This window comes from Oryctolagus cuniculus, chromosome 13, assembly GCF_051225735.1.
Source record: "Oryctolagus cuniculus isolate XC-2025 breed Fujian yellow rabbit chromosome 13, ASM5122573v1, whole genome shotgun sequence".
Lineage (NCBI taxonomy): Eukaryota > Metazoa > Chordata > Mammalia > Lagomorpha > Leporidae > Oryctolagus > Oryctolagus cuniculus.
Genome location: NC_142879.1, coordinates 28,295,535 through 28,312,790, shown reverse-complemented (window position 1 = coordinate 28,312,790; position 17,256 = coordinate 28,295,535). Strand labels below are relative to the sequence as shown.

Here is a 17,256-nt window from a genome sequence, read left to right as displayed (position 1 = left end):
GGGTCCATTGAAACGATAACCCATGGAGGCTTAGGCAAGATATGGCAATAATACTGGTTGGCATAGCAGTTTATTAACATCGTATTTCATGAACAAGACACAAGGATATGAAAATAAGAAAATGCCCTGTTAAATGACTACAACATAAATTAAATCACTTGAAAACATTTTATGCATGCCTCCACATTTTCCCAATCCAGAATTTGAAAGAAACTATGAAATGATCTTATCACCAATATTTTCCTGTCCATTAAGATTTTTAAAAACTCCTCCACTCCTTAATATATGTACTAAGCCATAATGTTTCAACTACAGTTATTATTAATTCTTATTATCTTTTCAACTTAATGTGAATTTTGTGTTTAACCAGGCAATAGGAAGTTTTTTGGATCAGCACTGGTGAATATCAGTATCACTAGGGATGCAGAAAAATACTAATGTAGAATTTGAACCCAAATGTATTATTGATCAAATACACAAACTCTGTCCCTGAAAACACCTCTTTAACTACTGTGAACTCTATGCAGAATTTTTTATTATTAAATATTTGGTTGTATCAATTGGCATGCAATCCACACAAATACCTTGATAATTCCTATTCAATAGACATTTTAATATAGCAGATTCTCCTCCAGAAAAAGACATGATAAGAATAAACACCCAGGTATAATCAAGTCAGATTTTAACTGCTCCAAAAGATTCTTTATTAAAATTTGAGTGATCTGACATTCTACTTAACATACAGAAATTTAAGGATACTGATAACTTAATGTTAGTAGAAAAGAATTTCAGGGAAGACTTTCAAAGGAATACTGCAATATGAAGTAGAAAGTGGTTAAGGGTTCCACTTTAATAAAGAAGTTATTTTGGGGAAGGGGATGCAACTTTTACTGCATCTATCTGGAGTCCAGATTTGGGACAAAGAAGTGTTTCATTATGGTAATTATCCAGATAGTTCAGACAGATCTTTTATGAGACAGGGAGAATGTAAGGTTGGCATGGTTTCCTGCTTAGATTATTCAGATTATCGGTCTTTGTTGATAAAATTATTTGAAGAAATTGCTCGAGGCTACATTTTATTTCTTTCAAAAAATCATCTTTGAATGGGTCTCTAATCTACTTGGGTCAACCAGGTTAAGAAATTTCAAATGGGATACCCTCATCCAAGAAAACTTTAAGTCAATCGGGAAATCAGTAATTCAAGGTGGGGGGAAATCAGATGATTTGATTTAGGCATCCCCAAATCGCTAAGCTGTTCCCTTCACTGTATTCAAGAGTTCATTTCTGCTAATTAGCAACTCTTCCTTCAGAGCTATTTCCGCTTACTATCAGGTTAAGAATGCCTTTGATGTTTATTTTGAAGAACCACTTGACATAAGTTAATGCTACATTGAACTCTGATTGTATCGTCAGGTTTCAAATCTTCCTATCATGATAGAATTCTCAAATCATAACCATTGCACTTAAGATTCTTCCATTCTATCAAAAATTCCATACATTTTTCACCTGTAAAATAAACACAGAACATTTTCGGAGTCATGCCTAAAATATTAATTTCTACTTACTTGGAAAGTCATAGTGCATCAAATTGGTAAATAAAAGAGAATGGAAAATAATTTTAAGAAAATACACTTACACTTCTTTTTTGCAGAAAATGGCAATTCTTTAAATGCCTTTGAGGCTTTAGAATGTAATAGGCAATAAGGCATATATACATAATTCCTTGTGTATGTAGCCCTTCCAATTTATTCAGGGCCTTAAAAAGAATCCTGTATAATATATCATGCACAATCCATTTCACATTAGAACACCAGTAACATTTTATTACTTGTTTTGTTAATCCTAAATCCCATAGCTCTGATATTAATATTGCAAATTTGAGACAATCCCTGAAATGCTAAAAAGAAATTCATGAAAAGAGGCCTCTTTGAGTTTTGAACAAATAAAGAAGAAGTCTGGCAACTTCTAGAATAAGCTAGCTTAGGTTTTAAGATGGACTGTTCTGCTTATGGAAGAACGATGCTAGGAAATGAATAAAGTGAGAACAAAGATGCACGTTATGTATGCATGAATTTTTTCCCACAAGGTGGTGATTAAACTAAATAGAATTCTGCATAATGGACACATAAAATATCAGTAAGTGCCAAGCACAGATAACCCCTATTAAAAATAAAGCAAATGAACATAGCCATAGATGACATTTTAATGACCGAAGAACTTCGAAAGTATCCAAGGCACGCATTGGCGGGAACTTTAATATTTCAGTTTAAAGAACAAATGACACATACTATCTCATTTTCACAGAAACAATGATGGCTACCCAAGCAATAAAATGAATCAACAACCACCACTGGCCATCTACACTATTCCCATGCAACTCAGTTTAAAAAAGGAGCCTGTTTAAAGAAAAATTCAAAAGGTCAAATTGCAAGAGCTCAGACATAATGCTCAGATTGCATTTCCAACATCTTCCCTCTGACACCAAGCCGCAGTCCTGAACTTCATCCATTTTGCCATTAGATAAATGTGTCCACTGTCAGGATAACACAAATACTTTCCTTTCTCCATCTGCACCACACATAGCCCATTTCATTTAAAAAAATACTTGGAAGTTTGTGCGAGAATCTCTTCACTGAACGACCTGCCCGCATCTTGCATCAAACAGAAAAGCACAGTTACCTCTCATGTACTTGAGATTTTTCTTCTCCATCAAAGTCATATCTAGGACATCTGGTACATGTCTGGTACAATCACAGGCTCATTCTACTTTATGAGTGTATTGAACATAAGACTTGAAAGAGTTTATGCACATACCTATTCTTTCTGGGCAGGGAGAAAGCACGCTAAAAAAGAGAAGCTTTAACATCAGTAACACTTCCAAACTGACTTTGGTATTCTTGGCAGTTACACGCCACCATGGCTGTCCAAAACACACACACACACACACACACACACACACACAAAGGACTTCTCTCTCTTCTCTCTTCTCTCTCTCTCTCTCTCTCTCTCTCTCTCTCTCTCTCTCTGCCAAGCACAGACCTAGGAGATAGGCATAAACTGGAGGGAAGCAAGAGAAAGTCAATCTCCCTCCACCTGCTGCCTGAAGTGGGGGTGCTTTGGCAGCCTAGCAGACAGGGCCTTGGGAGCAAACTGCCAATATCATTAAAAAAAAATCATACCAACTCACCTCCCACTCCCACCCAAAGAACTCCCACAGCAGGGTTTAAAACACAGCAACAGCCCAATTCCCATTAGCCCAGACAATCCTTCTAACCAGGACAACTATAAATTCATAAACCTCTACAACCCTGGCGCAAGCACTGTGGTCTGGAGCGGTACAGACACACTTAGACACAGAGGAAATGTGCACCTGTCTTTCTTGACACAACACACCTGTCAGGCCCTGCCCATGCGCACTCGGCTAATAGACTTCTGCCTACCTAGTTTAGGAGAGGAAATGATTTTGTGTGTGTGTAAGGGCGGGCAAGGGTGGGGGAGGGGGAGGGACACGGACTGGAAGAGAAAAGACTCTTTCTAGCCTTGACTGAGAGGCGGCCACCCTGTGCCTGCTCTGTTTTGTTTTAATAAGCTTAAGGAGACAACACAGACCTTCTTGGAAAAATAAAAACAATCAGGTGAGTACACAGCCTTCCCCCAGGCGGAATAGGGCTCTGGGTTGCCAAGAACAGCAGCCTCACACTGGGACCTGCCTCCTTGGGCGATTGGCGACTGTCGCCCAGTCCCTCCTCCGAGTTCTGTTCTGGAGTCTGCCTGAAGGACTCAACTTGCACAGGAGCTGCGAAGGGGCGGCAGAGCCCTGCCTCTGGGGAAGGCAACCCCCCACCACCACCCTGCTCTCCCCCAACGCTCAGCTGTAGCCCGGGGAGCGACGGACTGGCAACTCGCTGGCACTCCAGAAGAACCAGCAACTTGCTAAACTGGACTTTGGGTGACCCCCGCCTCCCTTCACGTCCCCCTCCTGGTCTGTTCAGGCAAGATAGCAGCTCTCTCCCCGCTTCCCGCCCTCCTCACTCTTCCCTCCGGTAGCAGGAATTCCCACTTCTCCTCTCCCCCTCTTCCTCCTCCAGTCCTCCGAACTGGGGTGAAATGGTCGGGACCCCCCACTCCCCCACCCCAAACAAGTCCCGACCGAGGTTGCCCAATTCCACAAGCTCCCGCTGGCTGAGACTCTTCGCCTCGCCTTCGCGTTCGCGCTCCGAGACGCCTCCGGTCTACCCCGACCGCTACCCTTCGAGCCCCCCATCCCCGAACACCCGGCCTCCGGGGCTCCCGGCGCCGCCTTACCCTACTCGACCGGCCCGCGCCCTCGGTCCCCGAGCTCAGGAGAGGGGCGCCGCGCTGCCTGCCCGGGACCCATCCCTGCCGCGTTCGCAGCCCGCTCTCCGCATTTCAGCGTCCACCGCGTCGGCCGAGCAAAGTAACAGAGCGCCCCCCTCCTCCGGTCCCCTCCTCCCCACTCCCGGCCCTTTGCCCGGGTGAAGAAGGAGAAGTGAAAGGTATGCAAATGACAAGCAAATTGGAAGAGCCGGGAAGAAAGGCAGCTATCACCAACAAGACAAAGAGAAGGGACGCGGGACGGGCCCCGGAGTTTGCGCCCGGGGAGGTGGGGAGGCTGAGGCTCGGCGGAGAGCGGCGCCCGGGCGAACAAAAAGCTACGCGGTCCTCTCTCCGGGGGAGAGAGGGCGAGGGAACCAAGGCAGGGGCGCGGACGCCCCCGCGGCCCCCAGACGCGGTACACAAAAGGTGACAGGATCAGCGACAAGTCCAGCCGCGCCACCCCCCACCCCCCCACCCCCGGTCAACACCAGCCCTGGCCACCAGCGGCAGAGAGAAAGAAACAGAAGCCAAGCGGATCACTTACTCTCGGGGGCTGGGAGGAGCGGGGCGCGGAGTTCCACTGAGGCTCCTGCTTACAAACTGTCTAGAGGCTATTTTATTATGATTCATTGAAACAACACCATTTTCTCCTGGAAAAAAAAAATGTTTGCACGGGTATGAGTACCGGGAGGCTCTTTTCTCTCCTTCTCACTCCAGAAGGAGCCGGTGCGAGTGGTTCTGGAAAAGGGGAGGGGACTGGCGAGGGGGAGAAGCTACTTACGCCGTGCGGAGAGCGGTGGGACGGAGCCTGTCTCCCCCTCGGCGCCGGCGGAGAGGAGCACACGCGCGCGCACGCGGTGGTGTCTTGCGGGTGATGAATGTGGTAATTGGACCAGGGACGGTGAGTCTGTGCGACAGCGAGCGAGCGGGGCGAGGGCGGGGAAGGGAGAGGACGGCTGAGGCGAGGCGAGGAGAAGAGCGGAGCAGAGAGCAGCGGAGGAGCGGAGGCGAGGGGAGCGCAGGAGGGAGGCGCGCAGGGGCGCGGAGCGGGGCACGGGAGCGGAGCGGAGCGGGCGCGGGCGCTCGGGGCCAGAGCTCTTGTGCGCCGCTCGCTCTCCCCGGCTGCAATGGTGAATGATTTCCGAGCGCTCCCTCGGCTGAGGGCTCCGCTCCTCAACAAGATTTACTTTAAGACACAGCTGAAGGAAACAGGAAGACTGCACGTCACAGTCTGACTGACGTACCCGGCCCCAGCACCCAATCGCGAGGCGCCTTCGGATTCAAGGGGGCACAGCGAGGCAAGAGAACTTGGGAGGAAAAAAAAATATAAAAGGGGTGGGGGCGAGGGGCTGGGAGGAGAGGTGGGGAGAGGGGCCCCGCGCTCCCCCTCCCGGCCGCCGTCCCCGGCCCCCACCCCCTCCCCGCCCTTGCCGCTGCTGCGGGGCCACTGGCTGGCCGCGCAGGGCCCGAGCGAGCCATCTGCGGGCGCTCTGCAGAGCGGGCGACGGCGCGCGCGGCGCCCGGCTCCGCGCCTCGCACCGGCTCCTCCGGGACGCAGGTCCTTCCTTTTTTTTTTTTTTTTTTTTTTTTTCTTCCTCTTTTTCACTTCCCAGATACAGCTGATTGAGTTCGCCGAGTGGCCGAGCGAGTGAGCGCCCCTCGAACTTGGGTGGAGGAAGGCACGGAAAAGTACAGTGGAGGAAAAGTGGAGGTTTTAGGGGTGGGGGTAGTACATTATAGGGCTTGGGGGGGAGGAGGTTCGCAGATCATTCCACTTTCCAAACGACCTTAAGCAATCTCAAGAATGCGTGTCGCGCTTGCTTGCTTTGAAAAGGGAGGTGGACGGTAAAACCCAGGTAGGTTTGGGATTAAGATTATAGGTGCCAGAGGTTTCACACCGGGTCTGCCGCACCTGATTTTCGAAGCCCAACATTGGCTGAGTCCCAATCCCCTGTCAAACATTTTTAGGAAGAGGAGTATTTGCCCTTGGTCACCTCTAACAATATTATTTGGGTTGTAGGAACAGCAGCCAGGGAAAACCCTGGCACAAATATTATCTCGCGATCACCCCTCACCAACTCACTCACCCCAGAGCGACCACAGAAGGAGGCTCAGTACAGGATTTATTCGGTTTTGACGCCCGGGAAACAAACTTTGAAGTTTATTAGGCAAGACATTTGAGCGCTTACATCTTGGGCTCCAACATCTTGGGCTTGACATTCCTTGGATGAAAAATAAGCAGCCAGGTACCTTTAGAGAGTGAACTCCTGAAGAGTTCCTCCGGGTTTGCAACTCACAAATAAGAAAGAGCGAGCCTCCCGCTGCAGCCGCGGAGTCCCCTTCCCCACCCTGGCACGGTAAACGGCTTTTGATAAAGCAGCCGCGTTTGTGACTTCAAGATCCTCTAACAGCCAGGACTTGCAGGAGCCACGAAGCAGAAGCATTCATACCTAGTCGGTTAGACACTCGTTTTCTAGGTAGACGGGGGTGAGGATTTTTTTGGTGTGGGTTGCTCCATTTGATCAAAGTGGAATCACGTTGCGCGGTGACAGTGGCAACAGCAGGGTATTTTTGCGATCTGTTACGACTACACTAGCCGTCTTCTGTGGCACACGCTCGCCCTTCTGGGACATTTGCAATCTCAGCTTCAAATTCGTGAAAGTGGAAAGAGTCTTAAGACTAGCAAATCTTCCCGGCGAACCCGAATAGTTGTTAGTATGTCCGAGTTTGTGCCCAGTAGGGAACTTTTGGCATGGAATTCAAACAGAAAAGAGGATCTAAAAGAAAATTTCAGGTTGGTGCAGGAGATAAGAGAGAGACTTGTGTGCGCATCCCCAGCGCCTTTTGGCACCCTTTTTCGCCGCCCCCAGAATCCTCCCTCCCTCTGCTAAGCGAACCAGGTGAAGGAGCGCGAACACCGCGCACTCCTTCAGAGATCCGCTATTGTGTCAAGTGCTCTAATCGGGAGTTGACAATTTAAACTGGGAAAAGAAATAGCCCACCAACATGCCCACTAGATACAGGATGGAATAAGACTTCTATTGGTTGGGTCCCTTCGAGGTAAGCGGGTGTATTGAGAGGGGGAGATTTGGGTTCTGAGAATGGAGCGAAGCGCCTTCGGGAGTCCCCTTTCGCGCTATTATTTTCCTTTAAGAACCTTAGTTTGTACGTGTGAGCTAGCGCCAGCCCCCAAGTAAACTGTAGGAGTAAAGGATATATACCCTCCACACTTTAAAACCCATCTGCTCAATTGGACATTAAAGAGGGAGGCGGCGGGGACAGGGCAAAGATTCAGACTATGGAAAGAAGTGGCTTGAACTTGAGCCCACAAGTTTGTGTCCATTGCACCCAGTGCTCAGGGGCACGTTTTGCACACACCACGCCCGAGAACTAGCGGCCGGCAAAGTTCCCCGCGAAGCCCTGTTAGCCCTATGTCACGCGAGGAGGAAGGCAGGTCCAACTCAATGTGGGGGTAAGCCGCTTGGCAAATAAGGAAACTCCCCCACCCCCACCCCCCAGGCTGGGCGGCGGAGGCTCCCGGCTCGCCACGCTCCGCCGCAGCGGTTCGCAGCCGGTGCTGGGGCACAGGAGCGGCTCGTTGGAATAGGAGCGCGCGCCACGCGAGGCGAGCGAGCTCGGTGCGCAGCGCAGCTCCGTGAGCTGTCCACGCCGAGCCCTGTCCCGTCCCCGACTGCCGCGGCGACGTACAGGCCAGGCTCCTGGCAACCTCTGTCTCGCCAGACCTGCGTTACTGTCCCCGGTCTTTCGGGCGGCCCTGGAGCCGGGCGTGAGGCCCAAGCCCCCTATCTCGGCTGCCTCCCGGTCCGTTTTCTGATAGGAGAGACGAGAAGTCGCCTGGATATTGGCTGCCTCTCTGAAACCGGCAGCCAAGCCCAGGGTCAACGTAACCCCTTCCTCCGCCCCATTGCCAACACAGTCCCAATAACCTAAATGTTACCCCACGTGTGGACCGGTCTTCCGATAAACCCTACGCGTGCAGGTTGCATCTGTTTGTTTATCTCGAGGTGATCTGTGGGTTCTGAGTGGAACTCTTGCATTTATCACCCGTGCATCTGGTTCTGCGGTAAACACCCTTCGCCTTGACATTTTCTCGGTGTGTGTCTCCCCTCCTGTTCTTACTTAAAGCCGTTAGGTGGAGGACAGGCGGGAAGACGCAGCGTGTAAGTAATTCAAAACCCTACAAACAAGCGGCCTCAGATCCTAAACAAACCAATTCCGGGAATTTCGACCAGATCTAGTTGAGAGGCAGACGTGGGCGTGGATTTCGGGGAAGGGTGCCTGGGAACCTTCGCGGCTACCCACCCACTTCCCCACCCCCACACCACCCCGGTGAAGGGATGAGAAGGAAAAAGCAGCCCCAGTGCGCAGGACGGCCTGCTGCTGACTGTGTGAAGGCAGATTGACGGACGGCCTCTCCCACTCCCATCCCCTGTGCCCAGTGTGACGCCAAAGCCCACCTGGACTTGCTCCGGGTGGCGGGGGGTTGGGGGCTGGAAAGAGAAATGCCACAAGATCAGTAGCAAGGAGCAGCTGCGGGCGTTTCTCTCCTGGGAACCCCACTGCTCTAAAGCCTCGCGGTGATGTTTGTTTAACCAACCGCTTTCAAAGTAAACAGAAGCGAATCACTCCAAAGAAGTTGAGATAGAGCCCTTAACAAGAATTTGAAGGCAGGGTCGCTCGCAGAAAAAGTAATTTGAAAATAACTAGGTCCACACGTACCCCACCTCACCCCCATAAAAGTCCTCTACTGTTACTTAAAGGAGCAGAAGACGGTCATAAACATATAAATTCGTCGGAAGGACTCATTACCATAAGGTGACCTCAGGGAAGATCACTTTGGCCCCCCGAGTGACACCCGCAGGGAAGCGGGATTGCCAGGGGCTGGAGGGGGGACACACGTCTTGATTCTTACGGAAGTGGGCGAAAACCATCAAAGGCAGGCCAACTCTGGCTTTGCCTCGGGCACCGAACTTCCCAATATCAAGATATTAACAGATGGTGGCGAGCACACGGAGGGCTGTTACTTACATAATCCAGCCACTCAGCCCGGCCGCGCCGAGCCCGGCGCGCGCGCGCGCCTTCTCAAGGGTGCTCTTGCTCCCCGAAATAACTTTCCCTCCCCCAGCCCCACCCAGCTCTTTGAGGGCGAGGGTTTGAAGAGCCCGTGATTTTCGGGGTGGGGGGGGACATGCACTCGCTGTGGTTGCGCTTTATCTTCTTTAGTCACAGGAGTGGAGAAGCTGGAGATCCAAGGGCAGAGAGGCAGAGGGGACGCCTTCGGGGAGAACGGGGCGCTGTCCCTTTGCACGGGGTGGGGGGTGTCATATTATTTACGCAGTGTACCCCCCCGTTCCCACCCCCCTGCGCCCGCCCCCGCGCCGCTGGCTGGGATCAGCATCTCTGGGGCTCCGCTCAAGTACAAAGGCGGCCTGGGGCAGCCGCGGAGAGCTGAGGGCCAGGGTGGGTGTGAATGTGCAGGGACGCCTTTGCGCGCGGGGGCGCAGTGGGCAAAGTTACGCTAAGCTGCAGAGCTGGTGCAGGTTTTTTAAGCGCTCATTCCTGCTCACCGGGAGTCCTTTTTACTGCGTGGCCGTCTGCTGCCTTCACGCCCTCTGCAGCCTCTCCGGAGGCCCTGTCCCTCCTGGAGGGCAGGTGTATCTCCGATTTGGAGTCGGGAGTGGTGTGTATGTTTGTGGAGCCTCTGGCGTGACGGCGACCTGGGCCGCCGACACTTGGCGAGGAACACGCCTGCCTGTGTTGGAAAAGTTTCGGGATGGGCAGGCAGGCAGGCTTGGGAGTCTCCTCTCCGGGCTCTCGGCAGGAATGGGCTTCTTCCCCACGTCTCCCTCTTTCCCCGCTCTGCCTCCCTCGACTGGGTCCCGCACTAGGTGTCGCGGCCTCTCCGGTCTGAGGCAGCGAGCGCGAGATGTCGCGAGGTGGGCGCTGCGCTCCTGGCGAAGGGGGGCGTCCCTCTCTCCTGCGCGACCCTTGAAGATCCAGGCCGCCCTGCCCGCTTGCCAGCTCAGTGCCCGCCCGGAGCCCCGCGGCCCTTGCTTCTTCCCGGGCTGGAGTCAGGCTCCGTTCGCTTGGGCTCGGCGCAAGCCCGCTCGCCCAGGGCAGCCACCTGCTCCCTGCGCACCGCTGGGCCGGGAGGGAGGGACGCGGCCGCCGCCAGACCGGCGCTGCTCCGCGGCCTCCCCTCCCCCGACCGCCGCCTGTTGATGCGGGGGCTATCGTGGCGGCCGCAGGCTGTGCACGGCCTGGACCAAAGAGAGCGGCCCTCTCCTGGGACCGCAAGAGGGGCGGGGACCACTGCAGGGATGGAGCTCTCCCCTGCTGCCCAGCACGTTCCTTTTGTTCATTAATCTAAGGATATTTGGCGGTTACTCCCAGCTTCACTGTATTTGGGGTATCGCGTCGAGGGTGTCTGAGGAGGTGTTCTTCTTCCCAAGGCTTCGGGGACAGGGCACTGCCCACCCGGCATAGGTCTGATTCAGGACGAGGAGCGAGAGAGAAATACACAGATGTAGGCCGGGGACACAGAAGGAAAGGAGAGAGAAGCTCTCGGTTTGGATTTCTTTGGGGGGAGAGAGTAACTCTGGAAAGTTGCATTTTGTTTAAATTAGAGCAAGACAAAGTTGAAAGCCAGATTTCTATAATTTTTCTGGTAATATTTCTTTTATGAAGTATCTAAGTGTCTGTTTGTCATCATTTTGAGATCAAAAGGAAAATCCATATGCTGCATAGTTTTCCGAAATTGCTATTTAAATATGTTTTAAATGTTTTATCCAACGTGGATAGGCTGCCGGGAGGCAAGGCTGGTGACTGCAATGGGGGCGGGCTGGTTTGATGCGTAGCAGTGGTGCCAAAGACCTGCTAATCATCAGCCATCACCAAAGGAACTGTTAGAAAATCAAGATTTCTGGGTCCACCCCAGCTAGACAGTCAGCAGGAGGACCTGGGAGTCTGGGGGTCACACTGCCTCTCCAGTTCCTGCCAGTTACTGATTCTATGTCCGAGGTAGTGTGTTGCTGATGCTGTCGGAGGCTCAGTCCTTTTCATCTGTAGAGTGGGGACAATATGCAAACCATGGGGTTGTGAGAGACTTGTGCAGAAGTAAATTTGTTCAGCCCAAGCTCTGTGCTCAGTACACAGAGGCTGTTTTGTCCACAAACGTGTGCTGTACACAATTGCACTGACATGGTCTCCTATATAGGGTACCCACACCACAACCCCAAATGTTTTTGGTGAAGCTGGCTAGACTGTCATGGGATATACATGTATATGCACATCTTAGCTCACGTGTACTTACCACCATGGGCATTTTATGTGCTCACCCCCTCCACACCTGTGCTCTTTGTAGTCCATAACATATCACTTAGAATCAGCACACCCTGGGAAGGTAGGCTTTCCTAAAACTGTCCATCAGGCCTGCTGGCCTACAGGGGGCACTGACCAGTTTCAAGTCTGCTCCCTTCTCCCTTTGTTGGCCATTTTACTTTCTCTGCTTCCTACATGGCAGGCCTTTCCTATAGAAGCTGCCCAGCCAACCAAGGAAACCATAGGACAAAACGTTCCATTCAAGAGGAAACAACAAAAAGGAAAACAAAAAATAGAGTCAGCATTCCTAGGTAAAACAAAACAAGTGTGTATCATGCACTTTACATGTGTGAATTAACTCCCCCCCGTCCATGTAAAGTACAACGCAGTTCTTCATCAAATTATATTCCAGCCAATGAATGCAAGCACATCCCAAGGTAGTGAAGGGAGGGCCTAGCCAAAGGCGGTGGGGACAAGGGAAAGGAAGACAGGCAGGAAGGTGCCAGGCTGGGACTCTGCAGGGGTGGCAGGGGAGCAATGCTAAGCAAAATAGAGGAGCTGAACAGCAGACACCAGAGCAGGAAGGCAGAAAGCTTTAGAACTGGAGATGGCGGAGTGGCTAATTAAACTCCAGATGGAGTGGTCATTTGTGTTCCTGGGGAGGGAGAAGGGCAGGGACTGCCAGCTCAGGGCATCTGTGGGCCTGGCCCCTAGAGAACGGATCCCCCCCCCCCCGTTAGCTGGGGGTCCCCACTTCTTGAGAGTGTTTGTGGGTATCTTTGGGCAAGTGTGAAAGGTCCCATGCTCTCTGGCTACTCTCTGTATCCAGGTGGGAAATGCGTGTGGCTCTAGGGGACTTAAAGGACATGCCCCGAGACAACCAGAGGCACAAGCTGGGGCTCCGCTGTAGGGAGACAGGTGCACCTTCTGTCTTCCTTCCCCTCCCTGAGCACCTCCTGGTGGGAAGGAGCACTTTTGCTCACACCTGCTGGGGAGGATGCTGTGTGTGTGTGTGTGTGTGCGCGTGTGTGTGTGTGTGTGTGTGTATGTTGGGGGAGGAGTCTGGATGAGTGGGCCATGGTCTGTTAGGGAGTGGGAGTGGGAGAATGGCAGTGGGAGGGAGCCTGCAGGGGGAGGGTGGGGCATGGGGTGTGTGTTTGTGTGTTCCTGGGCCCAGTAAGAGGGTGAGAGCAGCTGGGGAGTGGAGTTGGGGGCGGCAGTGTAGGGTAGGGGTGTCCCATTGCAGGGAGGGGAGGGGATAACTTGGGGAGGGGTCGCAGCAGGAGGGATCAGGAGTGCTTAAGGCCGGGATGTGTGAGTGTCTGTCCCATGCGGGAGTGGGGGAGAAAGCCAGCTAGAGGCAAACCATGGCCACAGCTGCAGTCCAGGTGGAAGGTGACATGTCTCGGCTTTCTCGCCCTGGACTCTCGCTAATCCCGCCTTTGGCCACAGAAGGACTTGGACCCGACAGCGCCGAGGCCCCATAGCCTCGCGAGGGTCACCAGCCCTGGCTTCTCCTGGAGGGCATTGTGTGTGTTGGGGGGCGGGACTGCTGGTGTGACCTTTACAGCCCTGAGGGTCCCTGCCCCAGGCTTAGCCTGAAGAATCCCTGAATCCAGCGCACCTCACGTGCGGAAGTCCCCTGCTGCTCCCCAACAGCACTCCGCATCCCAGCTCCCTCCTTCCTGTGTCCCCACCAGAGACCCAGTGTTGTTCCCTTCACTGCTCCGGGGCTCTCTCTCTAGGCCCAGTTCTCTTCCTCCACAGTCTGGGAGTTCATCCCTCCCTCTCCCCAGGGCGGGAAGGGGTTACCTAACCCAAAGTGCACTCCAGGGACTTGGGGTAGCTCAATCCAGCAGATAATTACTGTTTGCAAGACGTTGCAGGTGGGGACCCTGAGAGAGAGCACGGTGGGCTGGACGATTTGGGTTCTGACCCGACCCACAGCTGTGTGTGACTGAAGCCTCAGCTAGGGTATCTAGAGGAATCTGGAAGAGAGACCCAAGTGTCCCTGGCTCCTCCTTGTACATGCCAAGGCGATCTTTTAGGGAGGAGATGGCTTCATGATGATACAGTGACAGCTGCTCCCAGCACACCCTGAGCACCTCACACTGGGGGAATGGGCACAGCTTTCAGTCCACACTTGCACTTGCTTCCTTCTAAAACACCCACAGTTGTAAGACAAAGCCTCAGTGTAAATACGACCTGTGGAAGCACCCTTACAAATGCACCATCAATTGTAAACCATAGTGATTCCAGGAATCCAGTCAGTCAGGAGAACCGGTGACTCGGTGATGGGAGGAAATAAAGCGTGTTCTGTGTGATTCTCCCAACAGCCCTGAGAATAATAATCCCCGCAAACTGGGTGCCTGGGGTAGCTTCTCCCGATGTCCCACAAGTGGCAGAACCAGCACTGGAACCCCAGTCTCCCCAGGTCTCAGCCAGGACAGTTTCTTCTGGGCTTTGTGACTCTTTGTGGGGGGTAGGGCTATGCTTTGCCAGCCCCATTTCAAGGCCTTGGTCTTACCGTGACCCTTTTACCACCATCCTCCCACCCTCACCCTGGCTCCACTGCCTAAGGCCACGGAAGGTCATTCAATGGGGGGAAAGGTACAAAATAGTGAAATCACATTTTTCAGATTCAAATAATGTCTGGAAAGGGTAAAAACCATGCCTGCCAGGTTTTGCTGTGCACCGCAGGAAGCCGGTGAATTCAAGGTTCCCTGTATGGCTGGAAATAGAATTGTACAAAATAAAGGGGTGGGGGGAGAAAGCGAGGGAAACTAATCCTATTAAACGTGGTAGCATGTTTTTGTGGCACGCAGGGAGAGATTAAGCACAGGAAAGGGGATAAGTACTGCTTCAGTTTCACTAAACTAATGTGACAACTTGTCAGGGGAGATCTTTACAGCTTGTTAGGAGATGACTGGCTGATTCAGAGATGTTTTCTGTCTTTGCCTTTGTGTCCCGCGTGAGTTTTCTTGTTTAAAAATTTCTTTCTTTTCCTGTCTCTTTCTTCCCCACGCTGCTCTGCTTTGCTTTTTAATCCATAGTGTCTCCTTCAAGTCAAAACATTTAGCTGGCTCTAATCAAGATTTGGTTTTGAAGATGGCCCTTGACCTCGGGCTGCCCAGGGAAGTCCCCCAAGGGAACTGCTGTCCACTCCCAACCCCAGGGCTACCCTGAGGCCTGAGAAACCGAGGCTTTGGGGAAGCACTCCCCTTTCAGGGCTCCCTCTTGGGCGGCGCTTCTCCTCCTCTCCCCGCTTTGCTTTTTATCTTCCCTTCTGCCCTGTGTTCTTTCCTTTTACATTTCCATGCTGCTGTGCTTTTTCTTGCCTGTATTTTTGAGTCTTCTCTGTTTTCCTCTCCAATTTCCCTCTTATTATTTACTTTCCTCTCCTGGTCTCTTTCCTATAATTTATTTCCCCTTTTTTAACAGACTCCAATAACCCTCTTATTTGCTTTCCTCCTTTCCTTTCGATAAGACAGTTACAATCATCGAGAAAGATTAGGAATCCTTGATGATCTGCACATGGAAGGAACTCCTGGTGGTGGGGCGGTGGTGTGGGAGGGGCAGGGAACCAAAGGCTGCTCCAAATCCAGAGGAAGCCAGAATTTGCGGCTTGGTCAGTGTCTTTCCGAAGCAGGTGTCCAGCTTGTTGGGAAATGTGGCTGACTGTCCATCTCTCTCCCTGCAGCTTTGGCTTCACCCTCCCCTCCCTCCCCCTCCTCTACTCCAGCTCTCTCCACTGGCTCACCACCAGAGGCAAGAGATGTTGAGTCAATGGAAAAACAACATTGGCCCACATGAAAGGGAGACTGTTTGGAAAAGGAAGGCCCTGCCGAGGTGCAGAGGAAGCCTGTGCATTAACACGGGCCACCTCTTATCTGGGGCAGCTGGACTTGAGCTGCCTGTGCTGATCTCCCCCGGCCCTGCGAGAGAGGCCGTGGGCAGACAGGCGGCCATGGGGAGCAAGGGGCTCCAGCTCACCCAGGGGCATCCCCAGAACTGCAGGAGACACAAAGTCATCCCCCCTCCCCACTTCACTGGACAAGTTGAACCAAGAAACAACATTTCAAGAAGGAAGGGCACACTTCTCCAGGCCTCTGTCTCTGGAGCCACTGCCCCGGGGGCCTGGCCCTGCTAGATTTCAGTGCTTCAAGGAGCCCCCAAGCACTGGAAGACCTGGCCATTCTGAGCTGAGTGTGCATTAGGGAAGGACACACTAAAGTGACCTAAAGGAAAAAGAAGAGAAAGGCATGTTGGTAGGTTTACCCTGGCTCTGAATGGCTTACCGTTAAGTCTTGAGCCAGCTTCTGATGGAAAGATAAGGTAAATCCCTAATCAGTCAATAATTAACATAGCTCCACCGTGGGTCCAGTCAGCCAAATCCTGTTGACAGCCTCAGAGCCCTGCTTTGGAGCGAAGGGTTAGGTGACAAGGGCACTAAAGGCCTGTCTGTCCGGGCTGCCACAGACCCTACTTCCAGAGCCCCTTCAAGGGGGAAAGCTGTGCCTGTGTCTGCCAGCGAAATCTTTTCTTGCTGAGTCCTTAGGATAACTTCTGGAAACCTCACTTTGGGAAATCACAGCTCTGTGTGTGTGTGTGTGTGTGTGTGCACGCGCATGCTCCTACAGAACAGCTTGGAGCTTCATTCTGCTCCAGGTCAATTTGAATCAAATCCCAGATGTGTCCTGATTGTTAGTACATTATTCTTCGTAGACGGCTATATTTTCTGTGCCCTGCCTTGCTCATCCTAGTTTGTAGTTTATTCCTAGTGTCTATAGATTTCACTGTTCCTTGTTTTTCAGAGAAGCACTTTCTGCAGTTTCTGATGAAAGCAGAAATGCTTTGAAATGATAAGCAATCCTACAGCCCTACCAAAGCATGAAAATGATTTTTTAATTTTAAATAAGTAGAAAATTAGAAGACCAATAAATATTTGATTTTGGTACTTTCGTTGGGTCAAGTTGTTTTTTTTACTTCTTACAGAAGCAAATTTTTAGGAAGGTGCACGCAAGTCTTAATTTTTTTAATTAAAATTTTGTCTTTTGTTCTGTACAACATGCAGTGTGTTTCCATGTGCATGTAGTTTTATGTAGAGTTGGTTGTGAAAAAGTTTAATCCATCTGGTTTGTATTTTTCCTGAGGTCAAGTTGTATGTCATAACCATATGCCAATAAATGAACTTTACTTCTAATTTTATCTGCTCAAGCCACTTGAAAAATGTGTTCTTTTAGTCATGTGAGAGACATGGTGATCAAGACTTGAATACATACATCTCTGGATCACATATTTGGCTGCTGGAGTGGGGGAGGTATTTCTCCTGCCTGGGGAAGATGGTTCATCCTCCACACGTCTGTTGGTTCCATGTCTCAGCCTCAGTAATCACCGCCACGCCATTGTTCTCTCCTTGCAGAACCCAGTAGCCTGGGTACTCAATCTTTGGCTGCTTGGGGAAGTTGCCAATGAAGGGAAATTCTGCCAATGATCTGTGACACCCTTTTCAACAAATGTTAATTGAGTGACATTTCTTTTTTCCCCAAATCATCCATCTGTCCTTTCTTATGCAAC

At 51.5% G+C, this 17,256-nt stretch overlaps 1 protein-coding gene and 1 long non-coding RNA gene across 18 annotated transcripts in view; one reads left to right on the top strand and one right to left on the bottom strand.

Moving 5' to 3' along the window:
• PROX1 (prospero homeobox 1) overlaps positions 1 to 5,714 on the bottom strand; it is a 52,433-nt gene extending 46,719 nt beyond the window's left edge. For 3 of the 5 annotated variants that reach the window (XM_017347783.4, XM_002717513.6, XM_017347786.4), the window contains exons 1-2: positions 5,120 to 5,714; positions 4,883 to 4,988 (exon numbers count right to left, since the gene is read on the bottom strand). The gene's annotated coding sequence lies outside the window, so the exon portion shown is untranslated. Of the gene's footprint in view, positions 1 to 4,305; positions 4,840 to 4,882; positions 4,989 to 5,119 lie in introns of those variants that run through there. The other 2 variants (XM_089312184.1, XM_089312185.1) reach the window with 2 other exon arrangements.
• The window catches only part of LOC103350974 (uncharacterized), a 183,641-nt gene continuing 171,486 nt past the window's right edge, over positions 5,102 to 17,256 (top strand). For 7 of the 13 annotated variants that reach the window (XR_016219642.1, XR_016219641.1, XR_011381444.2 and 4 more), the window contains exon 1: positions 5,138 to 5,239. This is a non-coding gene — a long non-coding RNA (uncharacterized LOC103350974). Of the gene's footprint in view, positions 5,240 to 17,256 lie in introns of all 13 variants that reach the window. The other 6 variants (XR_016219640.1, XR_016219638.1, XR_011381440.2 and 3 more) reach the window with 4 other exon arrangements.